The following is an 8,268-nucleotide window of genomic DNA, read 5'->3' on the forward strand; positions in this document are numbered from 1 at the left end:
CCCTAGTAAGAACATGGACCGTCCGAGGCTCCCCAATGACTTGTAATTCCAACTTGTCGAACCTAGCATTCATGGTCTCCGGTGAGCCAAAACCCGCTTATCAACCGCATGAACTGTCCTAATCCCATCCCTCGGGTTTCCATACTCAGCACTGTGATTAGCCATCTCTTCAATAAGAGACCACCCCTTATCATCATCGGTGTTCTCCTGGAATCTCCCGCTAGATGCCGCATCAAGTATGGCTCTGTGGTCGTCATACAACCCATTGTAGAACTGATTAGCTAGAAACCATGGGTCAAAACCATGGTGAGGGATAGACCTCACCAACTTCTTGAATCGCGACCATGCTTCATAGAAACTTTCATCGGAGCACTGTCGGAAACTAGTAATCTTGGCCCTCGGCAAATTGGTGCGTTGTGGAGGGAAATATCTCTTGTAAAATGCAAGAGCAAGAGACTCCCAATCAGAACCTTGGCAGTATTTGTGCGGTCCAAGTCAGTCAGCCACTCCCTGGCTGAGTCGGCTAAAGAGAAAGGAAATAGAACCTCCTTAATCTTATCTTGAGTTACCCCCTTAGTGGCGAGGATAGTGGAACAGTAATCGGTAAGGTCTCCATATGCTTCCTCGGATCTTCACCAACCACACCTCTATAAATGTTTCTCTCCACCAGATTGATATAAGAAGGACGGATATCAAAGGTGTTCCCATCCTCAGTCTGGAGATTGAAACCTTTGGGAATAGAAGAGGCTTTAGGCACTGAATGACTAGAAAGTTTAGGCATCTTTACTGTAGAAATCGGACTATCTTCCTTGAAAAGAGAATGATGTAACTCCGGCTCGAAAGTACTCAAGTCTTCCTTTCGTGATTTCCTTATCAGACGGAGTCTATGCCTGAATAATCTTTCTGGCTCTGAATCAGGTGAAACTAATTCACACCTGTCTGACCTGGGCATAAACAACACTGAAAGAAAATAATAAGAACGGCCTCAAGGAATAGGAATTTCCTGAGACGGATAAAATAAACGGAACGAAAACAAATAGGGCAATTGCCTCCCCGGCAACGGCGCCAAAATTTGACACGTCTGTCGTGTACCTGTCAAAAATAAACTAACTCAACTAACTATATAGCTAGGGAAGCCAGGTCGATCTCCACAGGGAGGCAAGATATTTGTAGAAGTCTGTCTATTTGGTCACAAATGGGGGAGGGGGGGGGATGTTTGAATTGTTAACTAAACTACGAGATTTTAAAGGAAGAGAAATGAAGGCTAGAGCAATAAAGGCAGGAAAATAGGTTTAAACTATCAGAGAGAGAGAGACATGTCAGGATTTCGGTTCACTACGGTAGTCCAGTGACTCAGCTTTAAATGACTCAGACGAATTAATGTAAGACGGATGTTGAAAAGTCCTCTCGGTCCACTTTCTATCCTAAAATACCGCTAACTTAACTTTCATTCTCGTCAGGGTAGTCTACTGTTCATAGCAGGCCTATTTAGTCCAATCTTTCGATCTAGGATTAATTTTAGCCAGGTTAAAGGTTAACTCAGAAGTGTGCACTCAACTAAGTTGAATAAATACAGTTAAATTGCTATGGTGACAGAGTCTCGTAATTATTTCGTCTGTTTCATTTACTACATCATCACAATCCTACCGCAGATCCCCTAATCCCAACATGAAAGGGGTTTAGCTACTCATGTCGCTAATTAAACTAACAGCAGATAGATTTCCAGCAGTAAACATTATAAAATAACAAGTAAAAAGCATAAAGAGAAATTAGGGCAAGGGAATTAAATGGAATAACAAGCAATTAAAACAACAAAGGATTAATTGTTATTAAAGGAAGAGAAAGGAATTACAATCAGTGCGAATCCGGCGTAAAGAACACGAAATCTGAGCAAGAATAATCCCCAAAAGTAAGGTTACAGTGGAAACCAAGTAACGCAGTAAAGTTTCTTGATAGATAAAAAGAATAGATAAAAAGAAGATAATAACCTAGTTAACGTAGGTTTAAATAGGAAAAGTACTTAAGTTTGCGAAATTAGACAACACACGGGCTGTTTAAAGCCCATAATCAGCGAAACCACTCGATCGAGTGGATTAAAACCACTCGATCGAGTAAACACCTCAGCAAATCTACTCGATCGAGTAGAAAGTTACTCGATCGAGTAACTGGTCTTTCTGCAGGCTAAGGATCGAGTAGAATTCTACTCGATTGACCAATGGGAGACGTAAAAACCACTCGATCGAGTGGTAAAACTGCTCGATCGAGTATTTCGTCTTCATTTCAGCTCAATTCCGCGCCTAAATGCCTCGTAATCCGTGCCATGACGCTTCCAAATGCAGTATCTCACTCTGGAACAATCCCGTCTCCTCTAAATGCATGCAAAAAGGACGAAAAAGAGTACGATTCCACTACTTTCGCGTTCATTTCTACAAAATGGACAAAACGAACCAAAGTAGCCAATTCGGGGCAAAATACCATAAAAACAGTATAAAAATGCATAGAAATACGTGCTGAAATAGGCTAAAAAGACTATATATTAGGCACGTATCAAAATTCTATTAGCCTATGTCATTATTTCTCATTCATTTCTTATCAACAATCCTTCTCATCACACTTTTCACTCATACTCTCCACCGATAGATCCACCCACTCAATGATTTCTCCTTAATCCATTACATCTTTTTCTAATAGTCCTAGATAACCAAGCTTCACTTTATCCCGTGACCTCCCAAATGATTATACACTAGGCTCACCTTCTGGTAATATAAATCTCCATAACAACTATTATCTACAAATCCTTATTGCGGCATCCCTCGATCTAAGCTCTCTAGACACCATTTTCATCTCCTTACCCAACATCGTCATAATCATCTTTCTCCAAAAATCACTATATATCCTAAGTTACCATGATTTTCTCATCTCTCATTTCAACTTTTGTTTCTAACATTCCTCGAATTTACATTACCGCTCTATCTTCACTTGACCATATACAATCATCACTACCCCACTTAAGTCAACGACTAATTCACTCACCATAGCTCACAGAATGTGCTCCTCATCTCAATAACTCGTCAAATTCACTTAGGGGTCGCTTGGTTCAAAAAGTTGAAATGGATTAGAATGGAATGAGATACCATGAGGGGATGGATTTAGAACCCCATACCTATTATTTATTGTTTGGTTCAATCTAAAATCATATAGAGAGGGAATGGAGTTAGAAACCTAAGTGGGAAGGTGGGTATGGATTCCAAGGGGTTGGGGTGGAATTAGAATCCATTAGGATTCTAACTCCATTCCAAAATACCCCAACCAAATACTAGAATCACTCAAATCCATTCCATTCCATTCCAACACCCCCAACCAAACACCCCCTTATTCTTTCCACTATCCATCACAATCCCGTATACTCATGTCCTCTCTACCTAACACATATCCTTCATAAGCCGACATTCTCCTCATCATAGTAGCTGGTAACTTACGTATCAAGACCGTCACATACATAAAGAATGCTTTAAGACCCAAAACATACGTGTGCACATAGCCCACGACTCAAAACAAATGTAAGAACATAGCCATCGACTCAAAACAAATGTAAGAACATAGCCACCGACACAAAATTACCGCCCACTGAGGTACTCGGTCGAGTACATGGCATACTAGGTCGAGTACAGGATACTCGGTCGAGTAACTATATTACTCGGCCGAGTTTCGACTCCATAAGCTAACCCAATTGTTGCAGAAGGATTACTCGGTCGAGTATTGGGAATATATATATATATATATATATATATATATATATATATATATATATATATATATATATATAACTGGGTTGAAGCGCTGTGGATGCGACACGTGTCAACCCAGTATTAAATACAAGTATTAATTACAGCTGAATATTAAATATAAACATAATAAATAATACATAAATTTCAGCAAAGTATTAATTATAGCTTAATAAATGTTACAGTATTTATTAAATTATACTCCGTATTAAATAAGTACGGTTATTTGATTCTAAATTTATTTAAAAAAATATTTTGATAAAAAATTTAAAATGTAAATCATTACGCTTATTACGAAAATTGGTTTCAATTGAGTATAATTTTCATTATATTAATTGGAATATTTTGATATGTATATGTGCTTTAAGTGAGTATCTCACCATGGTTTATGTTCAAGTGAAAAAAACATTTTGAGAAAGTAATTAGATCCATCGAGCAACCAAGCAGAATATATTCGTAAGAGTCGTATTTATAAAGAAAAAAAAATAAAGATAACTACTAAAAGATACAGAATAATTTTTTTATAACGTGTGAATGAGCAATATTTTATTTTTGATTTTTTTTTGCATGACAACGTTTTTTTGTGAAATAAAAAAAATTCGATGACCTCTACCAATATCAGTCCCACCTAATTCCAATTCCAATTCCATGAGTTTCCCAAACGAACTTTTGGAATTAGATTTAGAATTGAATTCAAACATTTTGATTTCTATTATTAAAATCATGAAAATGAAATGAATTACATTTGTCCAAACACTAACTTAAGAAATTCATCCATTTACGAATATCTTTCAAACTTCAAATAATTGTATCTAGCCATAGTTCAGTAACTATAAGAAACTAATTGTATGAAACTAACATGAACATACGCGTATTGCCTTTTTTCTTCACCCAATACAACAATATATGTTCGATGTACTTATAATTATTGAAATGCCACTAATTATAGATTCAAGATCATATTAACAATCGAAGATACAAAGTACGGAGTACATTGTATATTTCCAAGATACAAAGTACGGAGTACCTAATAACAATCGAAGTCAAATACAATGTATTTTCGATGTACAAACTTCATGTTGAACACAAAAGTTTTTCAAATCTGAATCCACTACATTGTTCATACTCAATGTACATGCACTATAATACTATATATATGTACGTAAAAGCTTCTCTCCTCTGAATTCTCATACAAAAATTTGCAAATTGGGGCTGAGCTGAGTTTCTTTACGTATTTATATGAATAAAAAGCAAAGCTTTTCCATTGTTAATGTATGTTTATACCTATGATATAATTATATTACTGCTCATAATAACAAGCCTCCCTTTGATTATTGAGCAACCGGCTAAAAATAAGAGAGTGTGAAGATATCCAAGTTCACCTCCACAAGACGACTCAAATCAATTGAGGTATGTAGTTTGATCTTTGAGGAGGTAGTCAAATTGGTAGAGAGTGTGTACTAGATTTGAAATGAGTAGAGCAAAAGCAGGTGACAAATACGGATCTGGGGACATGGTGAAAGCGAGGAAGCGACGAAGTTGAGTTCGTTTTCAAGAATTCTTTATTTTTCTAGCTACAAATTGACAAAGGGTTAGGTTATGTAAGCCGATTGGATGAGTGCATGAATTTTTCTTTCTTTTGAAAAAGTAGCCCATGATAATATTGCCTATAAGCTATAGAATATAATTAATTAAAAGGTTGATCTAATTATTCAAAAAAAATATCTAACGGGGTTTTATTCATAAATCGCAAGAAAAACTATTAGGCAGAACACAATCTTAACAAAAAACATATGGTTATTTTGTAGATACACTATTCTTTCTGTTTATAATGATCATCAACTCTTATTTGTTGTATTCAAATTTTCATGACTCAGTCTGCTCAAAAGTTTTTTAAAAGTATAAGATTATGAAATAATAATAAAATATTTAAATTGATTTCATTTTCTTTTATAAAATCAACAATATATATATACAACAAGTTTTGATAATATCCACGTCTTATAGACCACTTAAACAGAAAAAATATAACAGAGTATAATATAACAGATTAACAACGAATATGTTAACCAGATAAAAAAATGGGAAGAAATCAAAAAAAATACTCAGTAGTAGAATTATCATATTCGACAGTTGAATAAGTTGAGTTTGGACCTTATATATTTGATATATAAATATCACACGTTATACATAAAAAATAAAAAATTACGTAAATTATATTCATCATTTTGAACAAATATTAATTGATTTGGAACATAACGTATCGTGAAATGATCATACAATTTGAGAATTTAATGTTGATTGTTGCATTATTTGAATAATTTATTTTAATTAATATGATGTTTGATCAGTCACAAATTTATTTATAAAACGTTGATCGTGCATAATTAATTATCATTTATAGTTTTAATTAAAATTTATGTATTTTATTTTAAAATATTGAAGTTAAACCTAAAAAAATTAAATTTGAGAAAAATGATTTTATTTTTATTTATAAGTAAAAATATTAAAGGTCATATATAAATTATACTTCGTATTATTTTTCTTCAATTATAATAATAAAATTTTAAAACAGGCCGCGCGAAGCGCGGGATACTACCTAGTCCTTCAGTATTTCTGAATGTGATGAGCAACGTCTACTCGCAGCCAAAAATGGCGTGCTGCTTCCACCTCCGTTTTCTCTCACTTTTTTCTTCGTAATCTCAAAACAACAATTTTCGGTCAACACTTAATTGTTCTTTCGAAATGCGTTTGTATGTTTTCAGCATTGTATGTTCATCAATGGCGTCGGAATTCAACTCGGACTAAAATAACTCCATTGAAGTTCTATCGACTTAGACATTACCGCAAACACCTCGTTTTTACTGCTTGTAGTTCCGATGATTCTAGTGTGCGAATTCAATCTAGCAGCAATGATTCTGAAATTAATTTGAATAATCGCTTTAATTTGAAAAAAAAGGGAGGAATAAATTGGGGATCAAGAAGGAAATAAAATAAAGAAGAAAAATTAAGAGAAAGAGTAAACTGAAGAATTGAAGAAATGAAGAAGCGAAAATTGAAGAAATGAAGATGAAGAACCGATAATGTAAGATACGAAGATGAAAAACCGATAAACAGAAGAAAAAAATGAATAATGGTCACCTATTTAGATACCGGTACTAGCAGGTCAAAAATGGGGTTGGTCTAATACGAGTTAAATGAGTTCAAAGACGAGATTATTCTCTATTAAACGTTAGGATAGATTAAATATGAGAAGAGAGGGCATAAGATGGATTATTCTTATGAAAACATCCAAAAATTAAAGAATAGTATAAAATGAATAAACGTTTTTTTGACAACAAGCGATGAATAACTTACATTATTTCAAACATTACAAAAGTAAGTTATGACTAAGTAGCACGAGAAACCTGACCACCAAATCTAGTGCTACCAAGTCATTCTAAAGATTACATAAACATTAATAAAGATAACAACTGCCAGTAGAGCATCAAGGGCATGATGGTGAATGCAAGCGAAAGAGCCACAGGCCATAGAACGAGCTTCATAAACACGGAAGACGTCCAAATATCGTCGACACATACGAGCCGCAGAGTGATAATAGAAAGGTGTACTTACGTTCTTGCGAAAAGAGCGTAGAAAGACAATATGGTAAGCAAGACGACGAAGTCCGCCACCGACGGAGATAAAACTCCTACACCTTAGAGATCGAACCCTCTGATCGTAGGACCAACATACCAAGAAATCCGACATGCAATGTCCAACACGAACACGAACCCAAGGGGACAGGACACCTATGCTCATAGTCGGGTGCGAAGTTACCATAATCCTAGTTGGAAAAGAGACACGACACTACGAGCCACTCCAAAGATTAAGGGACAGGACACCCATAACCCACATGAGGTTTTTATTATTAACAAAAACATTAAAAAAAAAACAACAACATGAAAAAAGAGACTAAGACCACTGAAGGCCATCCAACCCAACGTAGACCAACTCGAACTCACCTCAAAGCGACACCAACTCCAACATTGACCCACTCCAGTCGAGACCATAGCGAAATCATCACAACACCCGACCTCTAGCAAACCCAAACGAAAACACGACAACAACGCCCAAAAAGACTGACATGCAACCACACTAAGGAACAGAGACCTAGGCAGAGACCTAAAACACGCAAAAAGGATCAAAGACACTACAACGAAACCTATTTCACCAAACGACACCTCCCAAGACCACCGCCAAACATGCAACCAGACCAAAAACAAGACCAAAAACAACACTGACGGACACAAGAGGAAAAGGAAAAGGGACCGATAGGTGGGGGGAATGGGAGGATCACCATAACAGACCCAAATCACGCCCTGAAAGAGCAATAGAGAAGCAGACGGATGAGCTATACTCATCGACACTTACGGAAAAAAAGAATAAGAGAGCCAGCCCAGAGGTGGGAGGATCACCCCTGGGATGGAACCAAAACCGACGG

The 8,268-nt window shown here is 36.0% G+C and overlaps 1 pseudogene; it reads left to right on the forward strand.

Annotated features, from left to right (window-relative positions):
* Positions 1–298: 298 nt before the first annotated feature.
* Positions 299–399, forward strand: LOC141625685 (small nucleolar RNA R71; annotated as a pseudogene).
* Positions 400–8,268: the final 7,869 nt, after the last annotated feature.

The sequence above is a fragment of the Silene latifolia genome, chromosome X, assembly GCF_048544455.1.
Source record: "Silene latifolia isolate original U9 population chromosome X, ASM4854445v1, whole genome shotgun sequence".
Classification (NCBI taxonomy): Eukaryota; Viridiplantae; Streptophyta; class Magnoliopsida; order Caryophyllales; family Caryophyllaceae; genus Silene; species Silene latifolia.